A 10,232-nucleotide genomic window follows, 5' to 3' on the forward strand; every position below is an offset into this window, starting at 1 on the left:
CTCTGGAGGAGGAGTCTGGACAAATGTGTTATTCGTGTGACAGAAGACCCCACGAAGTAGCGGCTTAAACCAGCCTGTATGCCTCTCTCTCCCACAAGTGACATCTGGGGCAGTGCTACCAGGACCGATTAGTAACTCGTTGGTCACCGAAAGCACATGGATCCACCGCATGGTTCCAAATGGCTGCTCAAGCCCCAGACATCACAACACTGCAGACGGCCAGGAGAGCAAAAGACGAAGGAGGGGCATCCCGGCCGCCTGTGGTTAGTCACCTGGCTAGTCACCTCACCACACCTCACTGCACGGAAGCCTGGGAAGCGTGGTCACTTTTCCTAGAGGAAGGTCGTTGTTGTTTAGTCACTAAGTCGTGTCCAACTCTTTGTGACCTTGAACTGTAGCCCACCAGGCTCCTCTGTCTGTGGGATTTCCCAGGCAAGAATACTGCAAGGGGATTTTTCTTCTGCAGGGGATTTTCCCGACCGAGGGATGGAACCGCCATCTCCTGCACTGGCAGACGGATTCTTTACCGCTGAGGCACCGGGCAAACCCTAGGAGGAAGGTGGAAGGACCCTAACCCTAACTCAACCTGCTCAGGACAGTCAGCGCGCACTAGTCCCCCACTCAGACGTCACTGCGAGCGTCAGCAAGCTGCCCTCCCTCTCATGGTTTCCTTTGGCATTCCCAGTTTCAACACTCCAGAGACGCTGCCTCTTCTCATTCCCGCCTTCCGAGGGTCTGAGGGAAACGAAACTTGGATCCAGCAGCCTTGCTGCTCACCTGAGGCCCCTGTGGGAAAGGCAGCGTCTCCTGCGGGGGGAGGGCCAGGAGGAGGAGCCCGGGCCTGGACCACCGCGGACGTTCCTCTCAGTGAAGGACAGAGGGTGAGGGCAGATCTCATCCAGTCCTACCTGGAGAGAAAACCGGTGTGGCTCTTTGGAAAGCAGTCCAGCAATAAGCATCTAAAGCCTAAAAAAGTGTTTATGCTTTGGTCCATTAATTAACTTTTTCTAAACTATCCTAACAAAAATCCAAAATATTGAAAATATGCATTAATATGTCCTTTGAGCAAAAAGTATAAACCACTCAAAAGTGAAAGTCGCTTAGTCATGTCCGACTCTTTGCAACCCCATGGACTATACAGTCCATGGAATTCTCCAGGCCAGAATACTGGAGTGGGTTGCCTTTCCCTTCTCCAGGGGATCTTCCCAACCCAGGGATCAAACCCAGGTCTCCTGCATTGCAGGCGGATTCTTTACCAGCTGAGCCACCAGGGCAGCATGAGAACCCCTTTAGATGATCAATAATAGGGAAAGGGCTTCCCTGGTGGTCGAGTGGTAAAACTCCACACTCTCATTGCAAGGGCCCCGAGTTCCATCCCTGGTCAGGGAACTAGACCCCTGACCCAAATGTCAAAACTAAAAATCGTTTATGCCACCACGAAGATGAAAGATCCTGCGTGCCCCAACTAAGACCCGGTACAGCCAGATAGAAGGATAAGTAATAAACACATTAAAAAGTAGAGCAGTACCTGAGCAAACATGGTGTATCCACATGCTGCTTAAGCAGCCGTTAAAAATGGTGCTTTCAAACCAGAGTTTAGGACAACATAAGAAAACGCTTCTCTTATACTGTTAAGTGAAAAAGACATAACTGTAAACATGTATACATTTTTATCTCGACCAAGTAAAAATGCAGGAAGATACCAGCAGAGTGGGTTTAATATTTGATATTTCTATTTTCCTGTGGATGGTAGAGGGGCTTCCCAGGTGGCACAGTCGTAAAGAATCCACCTGCTCATGCAAGAGACACAGGACACGCAGGCTCAGTCCCTGAGTTGGGGAGGTCCCCTAAAGGAGGAAAGGGCTACCCACCCCGGTATCCTTACCTGGAAAATCCCATGGACAGAGGAGCCTGGTGGGCCACAGTCCATGGGGTCACCAAGAGTCAGACACGACTGAGCGGTTGCACAAGCAAGCACGTGGATGGTGGAACTGTGCTTCTCGTCAGGTAATTTGCTTCCTCCGACACACGTCGCTTTCATAAGCTTTATATTACTAAATGCACTTTGTTGTGTGAAAGTCTATGATTATGAACTTTGTTCAGAGTCAGCCCCACTCTGGGCCTTGGTTTTGAGTATGTCCTGTGGAGAAGCCACACCCTGGATGTTGGCAGGGCTGACTCTGCCCTGTCTTGGGCGGAGAACCTCAGTTGAGGTCCACATGGGCCTCCTGCTCTTCTCTGTGAACCCTGGACCCTGCCTCCTCCCACTCCAGAAAACGCTGTCCACCTGCTGTCTTCCCTCCCAAGGCCAAAGTGCGGCAGGAGGCAGATCCCCCGTTTCCGCTGTCTCTAGGGCGCCACCCCACGGAAGAGGTCCAAGTGACAAGTCGGCCAAGAGAGCCCCAGGCTCATTCCCGCCTGGGCAACCTGGTCTCCCAGCCGCAATGGCCTGGACCCTGGACCTGGACAAAGATCCTCTGGGATCTTGCTGGGGACCCTCCCCAGAGGCACACAGTCGGACTGGCTGAGGCTGGAGCCTCCTGAGTCCTCCCCAGCCTAGTCCCACCCACACACACACACACACCCAACTCCCAAGGCCCCCTCCTCTGGTCTGCGGGGAGCAGGCGCTTGCCTCCCACACCAGGATGGCAGGGGACTGCAGACCCAGGCCGCTGACGTCCTCACCCGAGGGACACTTCTGTCTCCCTGCTGCTCCCCACCAACGCCTCTGGGACTTTCACATTTCCACTAGTTCCTGTTTTCTTTCCTAGGGAGCAGGACCCCTTCTCGGTTGCGTTTACAGACCTGCTGTTTCAAGTCCCTCCTCAACCCTGAGAAAACTCCCAGTGGCAGCTGTGCAGGCAGGGGTGGAGTGCTACACAACTCTTCATCTTCACAGCTTGTTGTGATCCACACAGCCAAAGGCTTTAGCACAGTCAGTGAAGCAGTTTGTGAACTGAGAACTTCCAGATGTTCAAGCTGGACTTAGAGAAGGTAGATGACCCAGAGATCAAACTGCCAACATCCGTTGGATCATCGAAAAAGCAAGAGAGTTCCAGAAAAATGTCTACTTCTGCTTTATTGATTACGCCGAAGCCTTTGACTATGTAGATCACAACGAACTGTGAAAAATCCTTCAAGAGATAGAAATACTAAACCACCCGACCTGCCTCCTGAGAAATCTGTATGCAGGTCAAGAAGCAACAGTTAGAACTGGACATGGAACAACAGGTTGGTTCCAAATTGGGAAACGAGTAAGTCAAAGCTATATGTTGTCACCCTGCTTATTTAACTTATATGCAGAGTACATCATGCAAAAATGCCAGGCTGGATAAGCACAAGCTGGAATCAAGATTGCCAGGAGAAATATCAATAACCTCAGATATGCAAATGATACCACCCTTATGACAGAAAGCAAAGAAGAAATAAAGAGCCTCTTGATGAAAGTGAAAGAGAAAAATAAAAAGTTGGCTTAAAACTCAGCATTCAGAAAACTAAGATCATGGCATCCAGCCCCATCACTTCAAGGCAAATAGATGGGGAAACAATGGAAACAGTGAGAGACTTTATTTGGGGGGCTCCAAATTCACTGCAGATGGTGACTGTAGCCATGAAATTAAAAGACGCTTGCTCTTTGGAAGAAAAGCTATGACCAACCTAGAAAGCATATTACAAAGCAGAGACATCACTTTGCTGACAAATGCCTGTCTAGTCAAAGCTATGGTTTTTCCAGTGGTCATGGATGGATGTGAGAGTTGGACCATAAAGAAGGCTGAGCACTGAAGAAATGATACTTTGAACTGTGGTGTTGGAGAAGACTCTTGAGAGTCCCTTGGACTGCAAGATCAAACCAGTCAATCCTAAAGGAAATCAATCGTGAATATTCATTGAGGGGACTGATGCTGAAGCTGAAGCTCCAATCCTTTGGCCACCTGATGCGGAGAATTGACTCATTAGAAAAGACCCTGATGCTGGGAAAGATTGAAGGCAGGAACAGAAGGGGGCGACAGAGGATGAGATGGTTGGATGGCATCGCCGACTCAATGGACATGAGTTTGAGCAAGCTCCAGGAGTTGGTGATGGACAGGGAAGCCTGCCATGCTGCAGTCCATGGGGTTGCAAAGAGTCAGATATGACTGAACTGAACTGAACTGAATGAAGCAGAACTAAATGTTTTTCTGGAACTCTCTTGCTTTTTTGATGATCCAGTGGATGTTGGCAATTTGATCTCTGGTTCCTCTGCCTTTTTAAATCCAGCTTGTACATCTGGAAGTTCTTGGTTCACATACTGTAGCAGCCTAATGTGAAGTATTTTGAGCATGACCTTGCTAGCATGTGAAATGAGTGTAATTGTGAGGTAGTCTGAACATTCTTTGGCATTGCCCTTCTTTGGGATTGGAATGAAAACTGACCATTTCCAGTCCTGTGGCCACTGCTGAGTCTTCCAAATTTGCTGGCATATTGAGTGAAGCACTTTCACAGCATCATATTTGAGGATTTGAAATAGCTCAACTGGAATTTCATCACCTCCACTAGATTTGTTTGCAGTGATGCTTCCTAAGGCCCACTTGACTTCGCATTCCAGGATGTCTGGCTGTAGGGGAGTGATCATACCATCATGGTTATCTGGGTCTTGAAGATCTTTTTTGCACAGCTCTGTGTGTTCTTGCCACCTCTTCTTAGTATCTTCTGCTTCTGTTAGGTCCAAACCATTTTTGTTCTTTATTGTGGCCATCTTTGCATGAAATGTTCCCTAGGTATTTCTAATCTTCTTGAAGAGATCTAGTCTTTCCCATTCTATTGTTTTCCTCTATTTCTTTGCATTTATCACTGGGGGAGGCTTTCTTATCTCTCCTTGATATTCTTTGCAACTCTGCGTTCAGATGGATATATCTTTCTTTTTCTCCTTTGCCTTTCACTTCTCTTCATTGCTCCTGCATACCCTGCATATCTCTGACCTTCCTGCCCAAACAGGTCCCAATCAGCATTGCTCAGAGGTTTATCTGACAGATGCAGTCGACCCAGGTAAATAGTCTCCATAACCTCTGAGGGTTGTAGAGGATCTCCTCGGGGAGTGAGGGAATCAGGGCAGCAGGATATAAAGAATTGCTCACTGGGAAGATGACAATGGGATCTTCAAGGAGGATTGCCTGATAGTTTCCCATCCTGCCTGAGCTCAACCAGTTCAGTTCAGTCACTCAGTCGTGTCCGACTCTTTGATACCCCATGGACTGCAGCATGCCAGGCTTTCCTGTCCTTCACCATCTCCTGGAGCTTGCTCAAACTCAAGTCCATCGAGTTGGTGATGCCATCCAACCATCTCATCCTCTGTCGCCCCCTTCTGCTCCTGCCTTCAATCTTTCCCAGCATCAGCGTCTTTGCAAATGAGTCAGTTCTTCGCATCAGGTGGCCAAAGGATTGGAGCTTCAGCTTCACCATCAGTCCTTCCAATGAATATTCAGGACTGATTTCCTTTAGGATTGACTGGTTTGATCTCCTTGCAGTCCAAGGGACTCTCAAGAGTCTTCTCCAACTCCACAGTTCAAAAGCATCTATTCTTTGGTGCTCAGTTTTCTTTATAATCCAACTCTCACATCCATCCATGACCACTGGAAAAACCATAGTTTTGACTAGACAGGCCTTTGTTGGCAAAGTAATGTCTCTGCTTTTTAATATACTGTCTAGGTTGGTCATAGCTTTTCTCCCAAGGAGCAAGCATCTTTTAATTTCATGGCTGCAGTCACCATCTGCAGTGATTATGGAGCCCCCCAAAATAAAGTCTGTCACTGTTTCCATTGTTTCCCCATCTATGCCATGATCTTAGTTTTCTGAATGTTAAGTTTTAAGCCAACTTTTTCACTCTCCTCTTTCACTTTAAGAGGCTCTTTATTTCTTCTTCGCTTTCTGCCATAAGGCTGGTATCATTTGCATATCTGAGGTATTGATATTTCTCCTGGCAATCTTGATTCCAGCTTGTGCTTCATCCAGCCTGGAATTTTGCATGATGTACTCTGCATATAAGTTAAGCAAGCAGGGTGACAATAAACAGCCTTGACATACTCCCTTCCCAATTTGGAACCAGTCTGTTGTTCCATATCTGGTTCTAACTGCTGCGTCTTGACCTGCATACAGATTTCTCAGGAGGCAGGTAAAGTGGTCTGGTATTCCCATCTCCTTCAGAATTTTCCACAGTTTATTGTGATCCACACAGTCAAAGGCTTTGGCGTAGTCAATAAAGCAGAAGTTTTTCTGGAACTCTCTTGCTTTTTCGATGATCCAGCGGATGTTGGCAATTTGATCTCTGGTTCCTGAGGTGTCTAGGGGCTTATAGAAGATGAGGGCTTGTAGTCAGAAGTCAGTGATGAGGAACAAAGGTGTTAGGATCTTGATATCTTCCTCTTGCATTGTTTCAAAGACAGTCACAGACTGGTATCAGTAGTCAGTAACCCAGCAATTGAGCCTGGCAGTTTAGGGGCTTGGTGGCCTGCTTTCTGATACGTAACTACAAGGAGAAGAGTATTATAAGGGTGAACACCAGATACAGGATGTATTTAGCAGAAAGGAAAATCAGTGCAAAGTGTAGCTCCACAGAGTTAGGGGGAAGAAAAGCAAACTTAGTTAAAGACATACAGAGTTAGCAGTTAAAGTCAAAGCTATGGTTTTTCCAGTAGTCATGTACAGATGTGAAAGCTGGACCATAAAGAAGGCTGAGTGCTGAAGAATCGATGCTTTAAAATTGTGGTGCTGGAGAAAATTCTTAAGAATCCCTTGACAGCAAGGAGATCAAAGCAGTCAATCCTAAAGGAAATCAACCCTGAATATTCATTGGAAGGACTGATGCTGAAGCTGAAGCCGCAATCTTTTGGCCACCCAATGCAAAGAGCTGACTCATTGGAAAAGACCTGATGCTGGGAAAGATTGAAGGCAGGAGGAGAAGGGGACGACAGAGGATGAGATGGTTGGATGGCATCACCAAGTGCTCAAACTCAATGGACATGAGTTTGAGCAAGCTCCAGGACTTGGTGATGGACAGGGAAGCCTGGCGTGCTGCAGTCCATGGGGTCACAGAGAGTCGGAGACGACTCAGCGACTGAACAACAGCAACAACCAGCGTGTATATGTCAGCATGTATATGTCTCCCAATTCCCCACCCCGTTCTCCCCTGGGAACCCTAAGTTTATTTTCTACATCTGTGACTCTGTCTCTGTTTTGTGAACAACTTCATTTGTACCACTTGTTTAGATTCCACATACAAGCGATGTCATATGGTGTTTGTCTTTCTCCGTCTGACTTCACTTAGTATGATCACCTCTAGGTCCATGCGTGTCTCTGCAAACACAGTACTTCATTCTTTTCATGGCTGAGTAATATCCCATTGTATATATGTGTCACATCTTCTTTTCTGTTCCTCTTTGATGGGTTTTAGGTGCTTCCATGTCCCGGCTGTTGTAAATAGCGCTGCAGTGAACACTGGGGCGCACGTATTGATTCAAAGTATGGTTTTCTCTCCGGCAGTGGCTTTGCTGGGTCATATGGTAGTTCTATTTTTATTTTTTTAAGGAACCTTCATACTGTTCTCCATAGTGGTTCTACCAGTTTACATTCCCACCAACAGTGGGAATTCCCACCCACATCCTCGCCAACACTTGTTTGTAGACATTATGATAATGGCCCTTCTGACTGGTGTAAGGTGATACCTCACTGTAATTTTGATTTGCATTTCTCTGATAGTGATGTTGAGCATCTTTTCATGTACTTTTTGACCATCTATCTGTCTTCTTTGGAGAAATGTCTATTTAGAGCATCTGCCCAGTTTTCGATCGGGTTGTTTTTTTCTGACATAGAGCTGCATGAGCTGTTTATATATTATGAAGATTAATCCCTTGTTGGTTGCTTCTTTTGAAAATATTCTCCCATTCTGTGGGTTGTCTTTTTGCTTTGTTTATGGTTTCCTTTTCTGTGCAGAAGTTTTAAGTTTAATTAGGTCTCATTTGTTTATTTTTGTTTTTATTTTCATTACTCCAGAAGGTGGACCAAAAAAGATCATGATGTGATTTATGTGAAAAATATTCTACCTATGATTTCCTCCAAGAGTTTTATAGTGTCCAACCTTACATTTAGGTCTTTGATCCATTTTGAGTTTATTTTTGTGTATGGTGTTAGAGAGTGTTCTAATTTATTTTTGTGCATGGTTTTACATGTAGCTGTCCTGTTTTCCCAGCATCACTTACTGAAGAGGCTCTCTTTTCTCTATCGTATATTCTTGCCTCCTTTGTCATAGATTAATTTACCCTAAGTGTGTGGGTTTATTTCTGGGTTATCTATCCTGTTCCATTGACCTAATGTTTCAGCTTTTGCACCAGAAACACACTGTTTTGATGAGTGAAGTTTTGTAGTATAGTCTGAGTCAAGGAGTCCAATTTCTGTCTTTCTTTCTCAGGGTTGCTTTAGCTATCTGGGGGTCTGACTTCATTTATTTTATTTTTATTTATTTATTTACTTTTGGCTGTGCTGGGTCTTTGTTGCCGCTCGGGCTTTTCTTTAGTTGCAGCAAGCAGTGGCTACTCTCCATTTGTGGTGTTCGGGCTTCTCACTGCAGTGGCCACTCCTGTTGCAGAGCACAGGCTCTAGAGCGCGGCTCAGTAGCTGTGACGCGGGGGCCTGGCTGCCCTTCTGCACATGGACTCTTCCTGGACCAGGAATTGAAACTCTTTCTCCTGCATCGGCAGGCATATTCTTAGATTCTTAACCACTGGACCACCAGGGAAGCCCTTGATTCATTTTAAAGGCGCTCTCCCTTTATTCATTTTCACACCTGCCACCTGGTCACCTGAGCCGCAAAGTGTGTGGGCCTTGTCGATGCCCTGCCCCTCCACCTCCAGACACTCTCCAAGTCTTGCGGTGGAAGGGCTGAGAGGGCTGCATCCACGGTGAAGCATCGTGGTTAGGTCAGGGGGCTTGGTGGAGGTGAATCCCAGACGTCAGGCTCCACGTGAAAGCTGCAGGTGCAGAGGTCTCTGCAGAGTACAGGGATTCAGGGGGAGAGGCTCCAGGCTCCAGAGGGAAGGAAGGCACTGGGTGAGTGGGTTCCCAGCCTTTGCATGCCTCAGTTTCTCTTCTCTAAGCCAGAGACGAACATAGAACCTAAGGGGATGTTACCGTTTATAAGGTTGTTGGGAACTCTTCTTGCCCTGTAGCCAGAGCTCCATGGCCCCAGCTACTGGCAGAGTGTGCCTTCCCCACGCCGCCTCACCCCATTCCCACCCCTCCAGCCTTATTCCTGCCACCCCAACTGGTTCTGAGCCGGAGGCTGCATGCTTGACCCCAGGGTCCATCTCCACATTGGGTCTCTGCACACTGGGGAGGTGGAGGTGGCCCCACTCAGCCTCAGGAGGAGTTTGGTGCAGTTTGGGGGAAATACTCAGATCCAGGAAATGATTCTGACAGCACCAAGATGCACCTGGAATGTGAGTAACAGTCCTGGGCTCAGAAAAGAGGGGCTCGAAGGGTGGTTCCAGGCCCTGGGGGCAGGAAAGGAGGGAACCAGGCCTGTGGGGTACTTGCTGGATAGACAGTGTCAGCGGGAGCTGGCCTGCTGTGGGCACTTCCTGCTCATGGGTCCAGCGTCACATCCCTGGGCAAAGGAGGCCCAGCACATCCGTCTCTGCAGGCCAGCGCCATGGAGACCTCATGTCCCGGTCCCCCAGAACGCAGCCAGGTGATGCCAACCTCATCATAACTCTCTATCCCCTCAGGATGGAGATCATGGGCCAGCCATGGTCTTCCTGTCCAGCCCCACGTCCATTCACTGGCACACATACTCACACACACCCTTGAGGGACACAGTGAAGCTGGTTGCCCAGGCCACCCTGGCAACCCCCAGTGGATGGGGCCCTGGCCTGGGGTAGGCAGTGGTCCAGGGGCAGGCTGAGGGCAGCAGCCAGGCCCAGGAAGGCCTGACAGCACACTTCCTGGGGCCAGTGTGTCCTGGCACGTCTGCTGGTCCTCGGACTGTTGGGAACTAGCAGTCAGGAGCTGAGGCTCCACGTTATAATCAGACCCTGTGCATGTTGGGAGGGGCTGCAAAGAGGGAGCTGGGAAAATACATGTATGTATATTAATAACAGCTTTATTGAGATATAGTTCATACACCACATAATTCCTGCATTTAGAGTGAACAGTTCAGTAGTTTTAAGTATACTCACAGATAGATGCAACCATCACCACAGTCA

The sequence above is a fragment of the Bos mutus genome, chromosome 22 (genome assembly GCF_027580195.1).
Source record: "Bos mutus isolate GX-2022 chromosome 22, NWIPB_WYAK_1.1, whole genome shotgun sequence".
Taxonomy (NCBI): Eukaryota; Metazoa; Chordata; class Mammalia; order Artiodactyla; family Bovidae; genus Bos; species Bos mutus.